The sequence below is a fragment of the Papaver somniferum genome, chromosome 10 (assembly GCF_003573695.1).
Source record: "Papaver somniferum cultivar HN1 chromosome 10, ASM357369v1, whole genome shotgun sequence".
Taxonomy (NCBI): domain Eukaryota; kingdom Viridiplantae; phylum Streptophyta; class Magnoliopsida; order Ranunculales; family Papaveraceae; genus Papaver; species Papaver somniferum.
Genome location: NC_039367.1, coordinates 93572951 through 93593985, shown reverse-complemented (window position 1 = coordinate 93593985; position 21035 = coordinate 93572951).

Genomic DNA, 21035 nt, shown 5'->3' with positions numbered 1-21035 from the left:
ATGTTTCTATCAATTACTTCGACAATAATGAAAAACTTGTCTACATAATCAAGCAACTCTTTTTTTTGATCGAACACTTCATGAATATTGTGATATCTCCAAAGTCTTGTGACTAAGTTCAGTCCCTTTTTGATATCACCAGTAGTGGCATGATCAAGGGACTTTTCAGCTTTTTGGACTTCTAACCTGAGCTTATCAATTTCGGCAGCAAGTTCATTATCCCTCTTCCATAGTGATTTTCTCTTTTCTTGTAGCTTATCCCACTGTTTCTTTAAACTGTGAAATTCATCCCGAAACGTTATATTATAGGATTCCAGCTTCTTATACCCTGTTTTGCGTTCCTGAATACGTGCTTCTTGGGTTTGTAATCCGAAAATAAGTTCCAGCTCAGTCACATATGGTAGAATGTCATAAGAAACTGTAGGTTCTAGATGTGCAACTGCGCAACTTATAGGTCTCGTTGTCAGGCATCGTACAGTAAGATCCTTCAGGTAAATAACTTGGCCTTCCGTGTCCACATAGAACCAAATTTCTGTTGATGTAAAACCAAATATCTCAATACCAATAACCGACATATTAGTCTTAGTAAGTGTTTGCTCAAACTCAATCCTCGGATATCTATTCATCCATCCAGAGATGCCCAGAAATTCAGTAACATAAATCCGGTGATGAAAAATAGATTTTACTGTTAACTGTAATTGAAAATACCGTGGTTCATCCAAGTAAGGACGCAAACGGCCATCATAGATACATGTACTAGCAGCACTAACATGAAATCCAATGCCATGTATTTTCCGTTGATCATCAGAAGGTGATGCCTTGACAAAAGCATTAAGATCATCAGGAAAACTAGTTGGAAAAGACAAACGCCTATTTCCAATACTATCAATGGCTGGCGGCAGACATGCATCTCTCCACCCAATACCTTTTGGTGTAGACCATTGTATAAACGTCTCTTCAATGTGAATATCAATACTTGGATATGCTGTAACCTTGACGTTCTCAAACTCCCAAAGTAGCCTTTTGGCTAAAGATTGTCTACCGAAATAACTTTGTATAGTAATATCCTCTTGAGAGCGAAATAACACTTGCACAGAAGTATAAGGAGACACAAAAGAATTCCCATATGATAACACAACAAGTTGATCCTTGCTAGGGTTTACGCAAGAGTCCATACGTGCGTTTCCATGAATAAAAACTTGATTATTTCTTACCCTAGAATAAACAAGTATATCAACATCAGAAGCTATTAAGCAAAGTTCTGAAGACTTACCATTAATCGCTGACAAATCATACGAAACCTTGTCGACTGGATTTTCTTCTTCGCTCACAGATGCAGCTGAAACAGCTACAGTATCATTAGAAGATGACGAATCCTCTTGAGTTGACAACGACACTTCTTTATCATCTTGTGACTCCTTAACATGATGTTTCATTATAAGCATTATTTTCTGATTAGGTCTCTCCAGTTCCTCTATAAACTTATCAAACTTGGTTTCTAAAGAACTAAAGGACCTTTCAAATATGTTGTCGAGCTTGGTTTCAAGTGCTGCGCTGAGCTTTGTTTCAAGTGCTGTGACAATGGCATCAATATCCGTCTGTGTAAATTTTTCTCCCATTGAAAAGAAAGGTGGGTTTGTTTGAAAATTTAGGGTTTTGAGTTGTTGTGGAAGCTGTGTAAAGGATCTTTTTCTGGATAAAAATCTAAAAACTCTGTATCTGATACCAACTAATGTAGTACAGACCATGATTGATAGAAGGTGAAAGCAAACTAGTTGCTAGGGATGAGAAGAGAGTTTAAGTTCCGTCAGAAACTTAATAAAATATGATTCTAGGATCAAGACTTTAGGGTTTCATAAAGATAATCATAATATTGATAATTGATTGATAATAAATTGTCCTTTCTAAACAAAGAGACCTAGCCTTTATATAGGCTTTGTAGAATCGACTAAAAGAAATAAAAAAGAATTCAAGATAAACTAGGAAAGTAAAGGACTTGTAAAGCAAGAAAACTAAACAGACGCAAGGGATCAACAGTCATTGTTGATACAGACGTAAGGGATCAACAATGATTGTTGATACAGACGCAGATGTCCTACATCACCATTCCATGGGACCAGTCGTGGATTCGACCATGGAATAGAAGCAATAATAGATTATTCTGGGAATTCAGTAGTGAATGTCACGGCAAAATTAATCTTAATTAGGAATAATTAACTTTGTGTCTCTATACTAGTAGAGCAAGCTGTCTAGGAGCATTAATTATCCCGATATGAGCTTGTCGGTAAGTCATATCCTTTATATAGTCAGGTTAAACTCGTTGTTTGTTCCTGAAGACGTTATCATTCTATACTAGCAGATAAAGCTGTCTAGGAGCCTTCCATCACGTGATGCTATATATAAATAATCACTGAAAGTATTCAGTATTCATGAGATATGACGTTGTCCAGTCGTGAGACTACATATCCACATGTACTCTGAGAGAAGGTACTCTCCGTTGAGAATTCGATGAGAGACCCGTGTCTCGATACTCACGTCTGATTTCTGAATCAAAGCTTCGTATAATTATGAGTTTACGAATTTAGTCTTTGTCGAAAATCCACCATCTACAGCTACCCAAAGTGAAGCCTAGATTAATATTCACCTCACAAGTATTAAACCTGTGGAATCACAAAGTCCAAAACGAAGAGAACTTTTTTATTTTTATCTATCTTGTTCACGTGAGTAGCTCAATAAAGAACAAGATTATGATATTATAACTATCAAAATAACGATAGATAGACATGGCTTCATGAATCCCCGTGAAGAATTTGTAGTCGGTAAACTCTAAAAGGGGTTAAAGGATAGATAGATTCTAGTTTACAAATAGGACACACAAAAAGTAGTGTTGGGATTCAAAGATCTTAGTTTTCAGAAGTTCCCCTTTTATAGACTTCTCAAGGTCAAGGTTGCTTTAGGTTTAATTTAAAATAGCTTTGGAACAAAGCAATAAATGATCCCCTTTTGATGAAAAACTTGACTTGAGGTTATAATATCTAGATATACACCCTGGTTAGGATGAACTGTAATTGAACCGTATACAAAGACATTTTTCATGGACGGTTAGTCGAAACTAGCCGATTGAAGCATATGCTTGATCATTTTCATATACACTTAAGATTTTAAGGTTAAATCCCAATCATGAGTTATAATGTGATATATCATGTCTATAGTTTTTTTAGAGATTTATTCAAATGCTAATTATCTCATTGAAATAATTTTATATGCATCTGAAAATAATTGACAAGCCAAGCATGTGTATTAGGTACGTGTACTCTTCTTTGTTCGTGATTTTTTATGTCATGGTGTGACGGGTTATGGGTACCCTTAAGACACGAAAAGCGTTCAGGAACTCACAGAACTTTTTCGGTTTGCGTACCAAGTATGGATACCACACTGGTTATGTAACCAACAGTTCTTTTACGGTATGCATACTGTGTAAGAGTATCGTTGATAGTTTACAAACTACATACTTTTTGAGGTATGGATACTGGGTATGCGTACCAAAAAGTTGTTGTCGACATATAGCTACTCCGGTACGTGTACTGAGTATATGTACTGCGGCTCCGGACCCATAACAGTTCTCCCAGTTTGGGAACTGGTATGCATATTATCCTGTATCCATATTTACAGTAGTTATATATTTCTCTCTAAATCAATTCGAAACATTCCCAAATAACATCAATGATACATATCGTTGTTGCAGGCTATTTTCGAATTATAATCTTGAATCATGATTTTGATTTCAAATAACAAATTGTTCTTAACCGAAATTCATCAAGTATGAACAAATGTTCATTAAGATTAGTCATATTCCGAGAACTAATTACCAAGATAAACTTGACTACTCGAAATTCTTGATATGATTACGATAGTCAAATTAGTTATGCGACAACGTCTCATAGATAAAAAGATGAATATAACTTGAGAAACAGATGGTTCAGTCTTCACTTACCTTTTCTTGAAGAAGTTATCCAAAAAATTCGGCTGATCTTTGACTTCAAACGGTGGAACGCAGTGATGTTCGATTCTCAACTACATCTTCTATCATAATCCAAGAACTAACTAATAGTATAGTAGAAATCAAGATATAGTTTTGATCAACTAAATTTGACAACAAGCTTGATATAACAATACTTGTGAGTTCAAACGAGCAATGCCCTAACACTATTGACTTCATTTCACAGTATCTTACGAGCGATTATTTTAGAAAGTAAAGGTGAAAGGAAAGACTATTGACTACAACAGTCCTGATGATATTGAAGAAGATAACACGATTAACCCGCCTATTGTTAAAAAACAACCAGGTAGATCCCAGGGGAAAATGATTGAAAGTAAAGGTGAAAGGAAAGGAAAGAGGAAAGTTTGTTATAGAAATTGCACAGAAGAGGGTGACAACAGGGAAGGTCATAAGAAGTATCTGAAGTATACACCCTCCCTAGCTTTTCTGCAAGGATTAATTATGTGTTTTTTTTTTTTGTTTACTTATGTTTTTTATTTGTTTTGGACTACTTTTATTTCTGCAAGGATTGATTATGTGCAAGGATAATTTATTCAGGTTTTATTTCTGGGCCACAATGGCAAAAACATTTTTATTTTTAAAATAATTCAATGTTTATCTGCTAATCACACTGGGGAAATGCATGTGTAACTTGGGATTACACATGTAATATATGCATGTGTAACTATAAAATACACATTGTAATTGCATATATGTAACTTTTGGTTACACATGTTTATTTATCAATAATTTGTCAAGTACTTAAACTGCAGATTTCATGTATAACTTTGTGTTACAGAACCTATTATTCAGCCTATAACCTTGTTTAATCATCTTAATTTCATGTGTAACTTTATGTTACACAACATATTATTAACCCTATTTAACTTCGAATTTCAAAATCCATAAACAACATGTGTTCAACCAGAATAAACACCAAACAACACATTAATAGAACTTTCCTTTTATTATATCATGTGCAACTTCACGTTACTTAACCTGTTTTGCATATTACTTCCTACAATCCTTTTAACCGCACCCTCATAATAACTCCATGTACCGCAGTCGTGTGGTTGTGTCTAACGGCAACATCGTCTTCAACTTTCAACACCTCAGAAGGAGCGCTCTGCCAACTTACATCTTTCACATCTTGTTTTTGAAGTAATTTCCAATTATTTCCTTGCCAAAAACAGGGAAACAAAAATCCATGTATGTAATAGTAATTTTCCAATAGAATTTGTTCTTCATATGCTCCATGAATATCAATATTTCTTCTTGTAATATACCCGCCTTCCTCCCTGTAGATTGGTGAGGTTCTTCTTCCATCCACAACGGTAATAATATTATTACTTGCTCATGAACCGACTGCAAGAAAGATAAAATAAAACAACATAAATCAATTAGATATAATAAATATTGAATACAAGAACAACTGTGCTAATCAAGTGTTTACTAGTTACAGTTCTCCAAAGTAGATATGATTAAATTGTCTTTGTGTTACTTTTTAGAGATTATTGTAAACCTGTAAACCCGCTTACACAAATTTGACAGAAATATATATGTTACTACCTTGATATCCAATTTTTTTCTTAGGTTCTGAATTGTTCTATAATTTGTTCTTAAAAAGGTTTAAACTTCAGCAATGTAGGAATTCTCCATCTGCTCAAAATAACTACTGATCACTCTATCCAATCTTTCTTAAGCCGCGATTTACAAATAAGAAGCATTTCGTATAGAATTTAAGCTTTATTGGTGCAATCTGGATGATTGCACTAAAGTTGTTGAGGAAAGTTGGGCTAACATCTTCTGACCTTATAGTATAACACATTTTCATCTATTTTAGTTGGACTAAACTATGAAAAAATACTTGTTGTATAACACATTATCATCTATTTTAATTAGACTAAACCATGCTAACATCTTCTAACCCTTTCTACCTCCAATCCTTCGCATGATGGCACACTTTTATGGTGAGTGTATGAAGTTATCTCCAAATTTAAAGGAATTTGGCGTCTCACCATTACGATCAAAACAATTTAACAACTTTACAACTCCATACTTGTTTATAGTGATTTGTTTCGATTTCTTAGCAGTAGCAACATCATATGCCTTATGATTCAAAAATACTAGCTTACCGTAAGGTGCTTTCCTAAGATACTTTTCTGCTCTTTTAGTTAACCCAGTTGGCTTTATTTCCTTCACCAAATTCAAAAATGCATTTTTCTTTACATTACACAAAACAACGTGATCTGAATGTTGTGTACTAATATCAAATACACTCTTTAATTGCAAAATCAAAATCAGGTTACAAAGAATGTATATCTTGTAAGTACACAAGCTTAATCATGTTATAATGTGGTCTGTAACTTAATTACTTTACATATGCATATCAATGTGTAACTCTACCTTACTGATGCATATGAAGGTGTAATTTCAAATTACATAACCTATTTTTGGCACCTCTAAGTTCATATTTGTGACACCCCAATACTAAACCTACTTAGGTGTTAGGATTAAAACCCAATTGAAGCATCAAAACTAAATTACCGATTTTAAGAATCATAATTTCTAATAACCAAAACCCAAACTCTCAGATAATAAATAAATGTGAGTCTTTTGAGTACTAAGATTATATTAATGTGTTGTTTACAAAATAAAGAAACAATACATATAATAAAAGATACACAATAACACTAGATTCGATAAAGCTCTAAGCTACTAAACAGATATCTTCACGTGCACCATTTCTTCTGATAACTGAAACTGAAATAGGAACAAGTGAGCACATCATCCTAAAGGGGCACCCAGTGGAAACAAATAACTCTCAAGTAATCAATAACATGCTTCACAATTCTAAAATAATAACAGTAATTTAAGAATAATAATAAATTAAAGCATTCGACAATTGACGCATCAGGAAGCAAGTGTTATCCTAACCTCGCCAACCTCAATGGAGAAGAAGACGCGAGAACAACCCTAACCAATGATGATAACATCATCCACATAAAGTTTTCGCCCAAATCATGATTCGAAATATTACCATCAAGATTAGAAAGTTAAACAAACAAACATAATATGCACACGAGTGACTTCCCCTAAATAAAATAATATATATAATATTTAACCGGCTTACCCCGACCTACTATGTAACATTCAACCGGCTTACTCCGACCTACTATCATAGTAAAAGTAAATGGCATATTATTTAACCTGCTTTCCCCGGTCTACTAAATAATAAAAGTAAAGTGCATAATATTTGACCGGCTTTCCCCCGTCTACTAAATAATAAAAGTAAAAGTGCATGATATTTAACCGGCTTTTCTTGGTCTACTAAATAGTAAAAGTAAAGTGCATAATATTTAACCTGCTTTCCCCGGTCTACTAAAATAATAAAAGTAAAGTGCATAATATTTAACCGGATATCCCTGGCCTACTAACATAATATTCAACCGGCTTACCCCGGCCTACATCGACTTAGCAAGAAGCTGTGGGGAAACACATACACTCTTTGCGGCGAAATATCACAAAGCATATCACATACAAACACATTCATACCAAAGATCATACATAGAGATAAAACACAAAAATCACACTCAAAGATATAGGAACAATACATCATGCTCGCAGATAAAAGAAACCTAATGATTACAAAATGGTTACAAGAGTTCCCACCTGATTTGATGCCAAGCCAAGTGTACCTCAAAATACACAATCCACTAATTCATCCTTTGAGTCGATCGTTTTTAATATAGATTAACTGTTAATCATACAAGCACTCTAATAATTTTATCCAATAACACAAGGTTCAAAACATAAAATCATACAAGTCTCCAGTTATAGGCTAAGTGACATAACTAATTGTTAGAGCGCTGCTCGGTCGAACTCGCATGCGTTGCTATCTCAAGCATGTTTATCAAGTTTAGGTGTCAAAACTATATGCCTTGATTTCTAGACTACTTATAGCTAAGTCTCGGTTTAGGAAAAATTTTGAGCTCCAGACTCCAAGGTGATTATCTTACAAAGACGAAGAACTAATCGAAGAACTAGTGGAACTTCATCCGACTAAAAGGTATGTGGAGAATTGAACTTATATATCACTCAAAATTCTATCTCTCTATCTCCTGCTCTTGAGACAAAGTCTTATAAGTATGATAGTTTTCATACATACACATTTGCTATTTCGAGCCGAGTTTACTCGCCCATCTTTTTCTCGAAATACGTGTTGGTGAGTTTTCGCTTTAACCACTTTTCATATTTATCCGTGATAAATGTCATGATGACATTTCAATCTTGAAAATAGCTTTGATGACGATAGTCGTGAATAACGATTGTTATAACATTTTAGAAGAATTTTTCAATGATTGAAATGTAGAGTTGAGATTATGTAACCAACTATGGATATGAGCATATATAGTGTGTTCTCACATTAGTGTATAAGTCCATGTGCCGTAAACCAATTATGTGCACTTGTGCATGCGAAGTTGGTAAAGGAGACAGGTTGGGTACGTTTACCCGTACGGGTACATGCGGAAGTTTTCTGACCGGAAAATTCTGCTGGAGTTTGTAGTCTACAAACTGGAAAACCAGTCACCTTAGGTACGCGTACTCACGGAAGTTTTCGAACCGAAAATTTCTGCTGAGTTTCCAAACTCAAATCCGGTAGCTAAGGTACACGTAGCCGTACGCGTATCCAAGATGGTTATTTCTCAAATCGGAAGTTCAAGAACTTAAAACAATAAAAAAATAAGGAATGCAATATTTACAAACCATGGATATGTTGTTCATGAATTGATTCAAGTGAATCAAACCGATTTTGTTTCAATTGTGTCTATAAACAAAGACCTAAGCAATTGAACAACTCTATCAACTAGTTCTTATGAGTCATTTGAACTAGTTATGAGAAAGATGAATATGGCTGATATGAAAGTACTCATATGGCTAACCTCGGTTAACTATTTGTGAACCAACCAAGTGTACACGTTTAGGTACGGTTACTCAAACCTAAATGAAACACATTTCTTTTGTGTATGACAAGCTAAGTTTCGATCTAACGGTTGAAAGATATTAGCTTGGAGAAATCACGTTTTTCATCTAATGGTGAATATTGAATGCTTTGTTACCAAGGTAACTTGGATTGCAAACCCTGATTTGAAAACTATATAAAGGAGACATCTAGCAACTTGAAAAACTAATCCCCACACCTCCTGTGTGATACTAGTTGGTTTTCTAGAATCGATTCTCCTTTAACCTTAGGTTTCTTCCCGAGACCCTATAGGTTAACAACTGAAAGACTTCATTGGGATTGTGAAGCCAAACGAAACTACTTCTCTTGTAGTTGAGCGATCTGATCTTGCCATTTTCTATCATACGAGTTCAATTGAATAATTGACTTGAGATTATATCTCCGATAGGGCAAGATAAAAAGAAATCACAAACATCTTCGTCTCATCATTTGTGATTCTGCAACATCTTGTTTCCCTACCATACGATTAAGATTGTTGTGAGATGATTGATTATACTAGGTTGTTCTTCGGGAATATAAGTCTGGATTATCAATTAGTTCATGTTCACCTCGATTTATCAAAAGACGGAATAAAACTCATAGGTTTATCTGTAGAAGACAGACTTATCTATCATCATAGACTTTTCTATGTGATACAGATTTGTTTATTAAAGTCTTCGACTTTGGGTCGTAGCAACTCTTGGTTGTGGGTGAGATCATCTAAGAGAATCAAGTACGTAGTATCCTGCTGGGATCAAAGACGTAAGGAGCGCAACTGTACCTTGAAACAGTGTGACATTGATTAGGTTTCAACTACAGTCCAGACCGAAGTTAGTTTGTAGTAGGCTAGTGTCTGTAGCGGCTTAATACAGTGTGGTATTCGATCTGGACTAGGTCCTGGGGTTTTTCTGCATTTGCGGTTTCCTAGTTAACAAAATTTCTGGTGTCCGTGTTATTTCTATTCCGCATTATATTTCGTTATATAATTGAAATATCACAGGTTGTACGTTAAGATAAATCAATTAGAATATCCAACCTTTGGTTGTTGATTTAAATTTATTGACACTTGGATATTGGTCTTTGGTACTATCCAAGTTATTATCATAAAGACTCGCAGATTTCTATTTGCTTGAGTAAAGATCAAATCAAGTGAGAGAGATATTAACTCCTCAATATACTTTTCTCTAGATTGAGTCTCACTGTCTAGTTGATTCTCTAGAAAGTATAATTGGAGTTATTCCATACAGATTTCTAATCGAAATATTGGGTGTGGTTGTTATACCCCTCGCTTTTTCAATTGGTATCAGAGCAGGCAAACACGTTTAAGACCTCAAAAGTCTGTGTTTATAGTGATCTGACTCTATGGACAGAGGTGATATCTCTATTAACGTACCACCAGTCTTCGATGGATATAATTACTTATGGTGGAAAATTGTTATGTGAGATTTTCTTCAAGCGCGTGATTTTCAATCATGGGTATATGTTTTTAATGGCTATGATGCTCCCGTTATGGCAATAGGTAACGCTACTTTTCCAAAGAATATTGGCGAATACGATGCTGCTGAGATACTTGCTGCAAAGCAAAAATCCAACGGTTTGAATGCCGTCATACGTGCCATTACCCCAAATCTTCAGCACCATGTGTCAAATTGCACTAGGTATAAAGATGTGTGGGATATTTTAGAAACCGTATTCGAAGGTAATACCAACGAAAAGGAAGCTATGCTTCAAAACCTTAATTCCGATTGGGAAAACCTTCGTATGGCAGATGAAGATTCATTTGATGAGTTTAACACAAAGTGTCTAAAATTGTTAATGCATCTTTTGCATTGGGTAAGACTATTCCTAAAAAGAACATTGTGATGAAAATTCTCAGATCGCTGCCATCTAGATACGATTCTCAAAAGCATGCCATCGTTGAGTAAAATAACCTTGATACACTTTCCAAAAATACTCTAGTTGGAAATTTAAAGATTTTTTATCTTGAAATGCAACAACTAGAGAAACATCATTTGGTAGTAAACTCTGTTACCACATCTGATAAGAAATCTCGCCGCCCAAAAATGATTGAAAAAAATGAGAATAACTTTAATTCATCTCTTTCAGTATTCATACAATAGTTGAAAAAGACACTCAGGCAGAGTAAAAGAAAGTCTCAAAAGAAAAATACCTCAATCAAAAAGGGAAATAATAAAGATCAAAAGAATCATGAAAAAAAGTCTTGTTTAAAGTGCTACAGAAGTGTTCATACTTCAAAAAACTATGATGAGGAAGTTAATGAGTTAACAAAGGCTTGGATGGCTACTCTTGGCTACTGTCCGGAGGAAGAAATCTGCGTAAGTTCCTTTAACTTCTTTGCTGACAATCACACGTGTCCTCCAAACAAACCAGTTCACTCCAAATTAATCGATCGTGTTTCTCCAAAAGATGAAAGTCTAATGAAAAGGATTGATTATTTGGAAGATCAACTGGATGTTCCAAAACATGAAATTGCAAACCTTCGCAATAGTGTTTCCCATAAGAAATACCATCTCTCGATTATTTCTTCTCAGCAAATCATACCTGACTCTATCATCTAATGAAAATGATGATATAGAAAATCACAAGATTGTCTCAATTGATTCAAATTCTGGTATCTTGTGTGTTGATCAGGATCATCAAGATAATATAAGCACAAAAAATCAAGAGATTATCTCCTCAGTCAAAACATGCTTGCAAAAAAGGAGAAAGAAATCTTCCATATGTACTATTAAAAGTACAAAAGATATTTCTAAGGCCACTCATAGCCTTCAAAGACCAACAAACAGATTCCTTAACACTGCTCTAAGACAAATGAGAAAAACTCTCAATTCTGTTAATACAAGGGGAGAACGGGATCAAGAGATAAGTACACCCTTAAGATGGAGACCTCCCAATTCTGTTCTGGATCAGGAGAATCTTATTCTGTAGTAAGAATATAAGATGGTTCTTGTACCCTATGTTTTCTACAAGAACCATATCCTACTAAGAGGGTTGTATTTCTGTAATTAGTCTGGTTTTTATCTCTGTTTGGTTTGGTTAAAAACATTCATGAACGGTTACTCCTAAAATCGTTTCCTTGCACCTACCCTTGACTTAGGGTTTTAGTCAAAAGATATTCTTAGAATATCTTCTTCCTTTTAAGAAGAAGTCTCTTCCCTTGAAGGCTGAGCATTTCATTTCTATCCTCCGCCATGTCTTCTTCCAGTCTCTCAAGCAAAGAGAGTGATGTGTGGACTGTTTTGTTTCCATCTAAGAAGATTCGTTTCGACTCATCAGATAATGAGTTATGCTTAGACAAGCGTGATGTATCTCTTGATGGAAATCCATCTGTTTTGAGAAACTCTCCTTGACCATGAATCTCGTTTTGGAACAAGTAAGTTCTCTGAAAAACGAATTGGTTTTATCATCCAAGAAACTGGAAGAAAAGATTGAAAATCTTGATTCAAGGAATGATCTAATTGAAGATGAGCTTGATGAATATAGGGAATACGAGAAGAATTCTGAAAGTAAGTGAAATATCTTTCTAGTAAATCTTCTTAAGAGAAATTTATTCTTGTTTTTTTTAAGAAGGATAACTAGGGTTTGGAATAGCCATTATTGTGACTACACATATCTATGTCTAATGTTTTCATCTTCATGTTTTTAGATTTATTTGGTTAAATTCTAAAGTTGGTTTGGAAGATGATTTTTGCAGTATTAATCTTTATGGTTTCATATATTGCAATATGTTATAGGATATGTGTGTTTGCGTCCGTAAAATATTTTTGTCACATACAATGTCAAAAGTTATCTCGTTTATATGTCGATATGCATGTATTGATACAAGATCGATGAACTTTTGACAAACAAAAGTTAAGCCTATTATGTCAATTCATTAATGGAAGATATGTTAAAATCCTTTGTTTACGAGGATTATGTCTATTGTATGTCGTTATGCAAATAGTGATGAAGATACAATGAATCCTTGTATATTCCGCAGTATTGATCTTTCCCTGATCCATTTTTTATGTATATACTGTGCGGCTCCATAAGTCTTCTTATGTGAGCATTTCCAACTAAACTAATCATAGATTCGTTTGTGATTATTTAGGTTGTGTATTCCAATTAAATTAATCATGGGTTCTCTTATGATTAGTTTAATTGAGAATTTTTTGGATACAAAATCATTTTGTGGTTTTTGGTGTCCAAAGAAATCCTTCTTTTCTTGTAAAAGTAAGGTCGCTCTTGTTGTTCTTTCGAGAATGACATCAAATATGGAGAGTTCTTTTGAACTTGCGCTTAATTTCCATATCTTTGTGGGGAGTGCGGTTGTGGAATTTTGAGGAGTTATCTTGTATCTTTATAAACTCCGTGATGAATGCATCTAGCTTCGGAAATATGATTGCATCAAAACAAGTTGATATGTGCTTTTCTTTGGTCTTTAAATGTCTCCATGAAAATCTCATTAGGATCCCGTTTTCGTACCTTTGCCAATTTTATTGACAAAAATTGGAAGAATTAATATGTAGTTCACACTACAAATATATATGGTTTTCGGATCATTATGTAAGGGGGAGTGATTTTCGTGTTGAGACGAAGTATTGACTAAGGGGGAGTGATACATATCACCATAGTATTGTTTTCAAAGTTGTGATATAAGAACTTTGATACTATATAATAATACTATGACACTGTATAAGAAAACTCGAGAGCTTTTGTTTTCTCATTGTTATGGCTACGGAACTTCAACAACTATGATGTTGAATTGAACATCTATGGAATCATGGGAGTACTTGGAAAAGACGAAGTTTTCGAGTAATGTTGAAGCACCAAGAAGATCAAACATGTGGACGAGAAGCTACAAAGTTTTATTTATTTTGTAATCCATATGTATTGATAGTTTTTCCACTAAAATTGACAAATGGGGAGATTGTTAGAGCACTGCTCGGTCGAACTCGCATGCGTTTATATCTCAAGCATGTTTGTCAAGTTTAGGTGTCAAAACTATATGTCTTGATTTCTAGACTACTTATAGATAAGTCTCAGTTTATGACATATTAGTGTAGTTGAGCTCCAGACTCCATGGTGATTATTTTACGAAGACGAAGAACTACTCGAGGAACTAGTAGAACTTCATCCGACTAAAAGGTATGTGGAGACTTGAAGTTATATATCACTCAAAAGTCTATCTCTCTATCTCCTTCTCTTGAAACAAATTCGTATAAGTATGATAGTTTTCATACATACACATTTGCTATATCGAGCCGAGTTTACTCGCCTATCTTTTTCTCGAAATACGTGTTGGTAAGATTTTTCTTTAACCACTTTTCATCTTTATCCGTGACGAATATCATGATGACGTTTCAATCTTGAAAATATCTTTGATGACGATAGTCGTGAATAACGATTGTTATAACATTATAGAAGAATGTTTCAGTGATTGAAATGTAACAAGCTATGGATATAAGCATATATAGTGTGTTCGCATATTAGTGTATAAGTACATGTGCCGGAAACCAATTGTATGCACTTGTGCATGCGACGTTGGTAAAGGAGACAGGTTGGGTACGCGTACCCATACGCGTACTGGCGGAAGTTTTCTGACCGATAACTTCTGCTGGATTTTGTAGTTTACAAACTGGAAAACCAGTCACCTTAGGTACGCGTACTCACGAAAGTTTTCGAACTGAAAATTTCTGCTGAGTTTCCAAATTCAAATCTGGTAGCTAAGGTACACGTACCTGTACGCGTACCCAAGCTGGTTATTTCTCAAATCGGAAGTTCATGAACTTAAAACAATAAAACAATAAGGAATGCAATCTTTTCAAACCATGGCTATATTTTTCATGAGTTGATTTAAGTGAATCAAACCGATTTTGTTTCAATTGTGTCTGTGAATAAAGACCTAAGCAATTGAACAACTCTATCAACTAGTTCTTATTTGTCATTTGAACTATTTATGAGAAATATGAATATGGTTGAAATGAAAGTACTCATATGGCTAACCTCGTTTAACTATTTGTGAACCAACCAAGTGTACACGTTTAGGTACGGTTACTCAAACCTAAATGAAACGCATTTCTTTTGTGTATGACAAGCTAAGTTTCGATCTAACGGTTGAAAAATATTAGCTTGGAGAAATCACGTTTTTCATCTAACGGTGAATATTGAATGCTTTGTTACAAGGTAACTTGGATTGCAAACCCTGATTTGAAAACTATATAAATGAGACATTTAGCAACTGGAAAAACTAATCCACACACCTCCTGTGTGATACTAGTTGGTTTGCTAGAGTCGATTCTCCTTTAACCTTAGGTTTCTTCCCGAGACCCTGTAGGTTAACGACTGAAAGACTTCATGGGGATTGTGAAGCCAGACGAAACTACTTCTCTTGTAGTTGAGCGATCTGATCTTGCCATTTTCTATCGTACGAGTTCAATTGAATAATTGACTCGATATTATATCTCCGATAGGGCAAGATAAAAAGAAATCACAAATATCTTCGTCTCATCGTTTGTGATTCCGCAACATCTTGTTTCGCCACCATACGATTAAGATTGTTGTGAGGTGATTGATAATACTAGGCTGTTCTTCGAGAATATAAGTCCGGATTATCAATTAGTTCATGTTCACCTTGATTTATCAAAATACGGAACAAAACTCATAGGTTTATCTGTGGGAGACAGATTTATCTATAATCATAGACTTTTCAGTGTGATACAAATTTTTTTATTAAAGTCTTCGACTTTGGGTCGTAGTAACTCTTGGTTGTGGGTGAGATCAGCTAAGGGAATCAAGTACGTAGTATCCTGCTGGGATCAGAGACGTAAGGAGCGCAACTGTACCTTGAATCAGTGTGAGATTGATTAGGGTTCAACTACAGTCCAAACCGAAGTTAGTTTGTAGTAGGATAGTGTCTGTAGCGGCTTAATACAGTGTGGTGTTCAATATGGACTAGATCCCAGGGTTTTTCTGCATTTGCGGTTTCCTCGTTAACAAAATTTCTGGTGTCTGTGTTCTATTCCGCATTATATTTCTTTATATAATTGAAATATCACAAGTTTTGCGTTTTGCGTTAAGATCAATCAATTAGAATATCCAACCTTTGGTTGTTGATTTAAATTGATTGACACTTGGATATTGGTCTTTGGTACCATCCAAGTTATTATCCTTATATTTGATAAAGAGTCGCAGATTTTTATTTGCTTGAGAAAATATCAAATCAAGTGAGAGAGATATTAACTCCTCAATATACTTTTCTCTAGATTGAGTCTAACTGTCTAGTTGATTCTCTAGAAAGTATATTGGAGTTAGTCCATACAGATTGCTAATCGAAATGTTGGGTGTGGTTGTTATACCCCCACTTTTTCAATTGGTATCAGAGCAGGCAAACACGTTTAAGACCTCAAAAATATGTGTTTGTAGTTATCTGACTCTATGGACAAAGGTGCTATCTCTATTAACGTACCACCAGTCTTCGATGGCTCTAATTACTTATGGTGGAAAATTGTTATGCGATATTTTCTTCAAGCGCGTGATTTTCAATCATGGGTATATGTTGTTAATGTCTATGAGGCTCCCGTTGTGGCAATAGGTAACGCTATTGTTCCAAAGAATATTGGCGAATACGATGTTGCTGAGATACTTGCTGCAAAGCAAAACTCCGACTGTTTGAATGCCATCATAGATGCCATTACCCCAAAGCTTCAGCACTATGTGTCAAATTGCACTAGGTCTAAAGATGCGTGGGATATTTGAGAAACCGTATTCGAAGGTAATACCAGTGAAAAGGAAGATAGGATTCAAAACCTTAATTCCGATTGGGAAAAACTTCGTATGGCAGATGAAGATTCATTTGATGAGCTTAATCACAAAGTGTCTGAAATTGTTAATGCATCTTTTGCATTGGGTAAGATTATTCCTAAAAAGAACATTGTGATGAAAATTCTCAGATCGCTGCCATCTAGATACGATTCTAATAAGCATGACATCGTTGAGGGAAATAACCTTGATACACTTTCCAAAAATACTCTGGTGGAAAGTTAAAGATTTTTGATCTTGAAATGCAACAACGAGAGAAACATCATTTGGTAGTGAACTCTGTTACCACATCTGAAAAGAAATCTCGCCGCCCAAAAATGATTGAAGAAAAATGAGAATAACTTTAATTCATCTCTTTCATTATTCATACAACAGTTGAAAAAGACACTCAGACAGAGTAAAAGAAAGTCTCAAAAGAAAAATACCTCAATCAAAAAGGGAAATAATAAAGATCAAAAGAATCATGAAAACAAGTCTGGTTTAAAGTGCTACAGAAGTGTTCATACTTCAAAAAACTCTGATGAGGAAGTTAATGAGTTAAAAAAGGCTTGGACGACTACTCTTGACTACTGACTCGCTAACTAGGTCTGACTTGGAGTGAGTCAGACAGCTCACTCGGTCATCTTCTTCACTAATTCTCTGAAAATACTCTTAAGTGTTGGTCACCAAAACAATTCATGTGGTCTACTTTGAAGGTCTCTAGTTCATTCAATATAAGTCCAAAATGATTGATTGTTGATTCTAAAGAATCAAGAGACAAATATCTACAACATTTTCCTACTACTAAATATTTTCCATATATTACTCTAAGATATCCAATATTATCCAAACTTATTCATACTCGTGACTGAATACACCTGGGTTTTGCTGCGTCAACTAGTTTTCCGGCTGTTTATATCTCATTTGTTACTCATCCAAATGGAACAAACTTTATATCAACAGAAGTCCCACCCGACGTACTAAAAATTCCATTTAAAGAGCTAAATCAACTTAAGTCTCTAAGGTACCTAGAAAAGTTTATGTAGTATGGCCAACGAACAAAACACCATTACATAAAATCATAATTTTTTGAAAACAGAAACATGATTGGTTCTAACTGTCTTTCATATATATAACACCTACCCAATTCATATAAACAATATTAGAATCATTAAAAAACGGTACCTTAATTGTCATAAACATGTTCTATCATCTTTCCACCATTATTACATTAAATTCATAATCAACCCATAAAGATTCATCATAACCACCATTAACATGAACTCCAACAACAACACCATATTTCTTTATCCCACCATAACTCTCTACTCCCACCGTAACCCTCTATTGATTTTATTCTTGTCTCTCCATCAATTCTCTCTCAATCCATCACCATAGTCAACTAAGAACCTTTCTCACTTGTAATTCCATCACCTCCTCACTCTTTTTCTCACAACTCAACTTCTCTACTTATCTTTTCAAAATAATATTCAGACCTATAAGTTATCTATCGAGAAAACTCATTCTTATAAACTAGATTCCTGTTTCAACGTGAACCCAATAACTCCTCCTTAATTTGCATGAAGATATATAGTTCTTGACTAAATAAAGGCTTCACTAATGCTAACCTTGAATATGTGCTAAGGGATGACCTTTCCTAAAGAGAGGTTCAATTAATCTAGAGGTATGGTCAACTAGAGTCAAGATGAAATTCTAATTCCTAGTCAGGGACAAGTTAGTCGGTCAATGGTAACGGTAAGATGGTCAACGATCGAGTCAACTCCAGTTGATTTTTGTTAAACTTCGACATCCAAACTTTCAAGTGCGATATATTCTTCGCACGATATCATATTGACGCGTTTGAGTAGTCCATTTTGCCTAACTTTCTGAGACCTATCTATTGGTACTAGTTTCATATTCAAATTATTTCTTAATTAATTTCTATTAATTAATGTTCATATTTAATTAATTATGTCATTATCGGCTTAATTGTCTCTTGACTGGTCTAATAGCGTTACGTGCTCGAGGGTCCTTACAGTATTACACATGCATATGATAGTTACACAAGCTTATTTGCATATGTAACTGAATACACACTTCAATAAAAGTCATTGGTGGGATTCACATGTGTTACTATCAGTGCTCATTTGCATGTGTAACTTATGAATACACAAGCTAAATAAACACTTCAATAGAAGTCATTGCATATGTAACTGACAGTCACACAAGCTCATATGCATGTGTAACTTATAGATACACAAGCTAAATACACAATTCAATAGAATTCAGTGGTGGGATTTGCATGTGTGACTGATAGTTACACAAGCTCATTTACATGTGCAACTTATAGATACACAACCTAAATACACGCTACAATAAAAGTTATTGCACGTGTAACTGATAGTTACACATGCTCATTTGCATGTGTAACTTATATATACACAAGCTAAATACACACTTCAATAAGAAGTCAGTGATGTGGGCAACCAACTAGCAGATATATACTATTAGGAACGAAAGAAATCATTCCAATACATGCTGATAGGCTTTTCTATAACCAACAAGTGGTGATTTACCCACATACATTTAATAGTTAATCATCTATTATAATCATTGGAATCATTTAAGAACTAACCATTTAAGAACATATCAGAACCAACATGCGATCATTCACAAGATGCAATCATTCCAACGACTAGCTACAATAATTTAAGAATTAATTGTTGACATGTTATCTCATCATCTGATTCCTTTTTTCTTTCTTTCATCTTTTCTCAGACCAGTTATAGAAAACCAAACAAACTTGTATTTAGGTTTTTAGATTTTAGATTTTTTTCAGGTTTTTTTAGGGTTTATTTTTTGTTCTTTTTTGCGCCTTTGGTATTTTTCGATTCTTTTTCAGATTTGGAGTGAAGCTAAAAGGAAATAAAAAAGTTTTATAAAAGGAAAGCTTTGTCAAAGAAGGAAAGAAAAGAGGATTCCAAAAGGAGTGAAGAAGATTTTACTTTTTTTTAGATTTTTATGTTTTGTATTAGGTTTTGTTGTATTTGTTGTAATTTTTCTTTTTATTTTTGGACACTTTTTGGACTTTATTTTTGGGACTATTGAATATATTATTACTTTCAAAAACCCGAAGGAAGAGTTAATTTTAATAAAACTCTTCAGGGAAGGACGACAGTGACGATACTATCTTGGCCCCTCACGTTCATACACTGACAAAATTACTTACAAATGATTGAAATGACTTGTATTTAGGTTTTTAGATTTTAGATTTTTTTAGGGTTTATTTTTTTTAGTTACTTTTTGTTCTTTTTACGCCTTTCGTATTTTTCGATTCTTTTTCAAATTTGGAGCGAAGTTAAAAGGAAAGAAAAAGTTCTATTAAAGGAAAGCATCGCCAAACAAGGAAAGAAAAGGGGAGTCTAAAAGGAGTGAAGAAGATTTTATTTTTTTTACATTTTTATTTTTGTATTAGGTTTTGTTGTATTTATTGTAATTTTTCTTTTTATTTTTGGACACTTGTTGGACTTTATTTTTGGGACTCCTGAACATTATTATTATTTTTAAAAACCCTAAGGAAGGGTTAATTTTAATAAAACTCCTGCAGGGAAGGACGATAGTTACGATACTATCTCGGCCCCTCAGGTTCGTACACTTACATATGAGTCGTTGGACTGAGTAGACTACAACTGATTTTTCTCCCGTCTGGTACGGGAGGTAAGACTCCATACACCCACGAATCCCCGAATCCCATGTCAGTGGATTTTCTTTTGTGTTGAACAACTTCTCACTCTTGTTGGATTGAATCATGAGTTCGTCTATTAAAATAAAAAACCCTAAACTTGAAAGAAAACTCCCCCACCACCGCTGCCTCCACTACCATCACCACCCATCGCATCTGATTACCCATAACTATGATCTGATGCAAGTTTTGGTATTTAATTTGATATCACGAAAGAAAACCCAAAATTGAAATGAAAATCCTCTACCACCGCCGCCGATACTACCATCCCTATCCACTGTTTTTTCAAATAGCTCCACCTACTGATCTATGAGGATGATGATGATTATTTACAGAAGAAGAAGCCGTGAAGAAACAGACTGTGGTTTTCTACGAGAGAGAGAAAGAGAGAGAGAGAGAGTTACTTGATATAATAAGATCTCTACGAAGTAGAAGAAGAACATCAGAAGTAC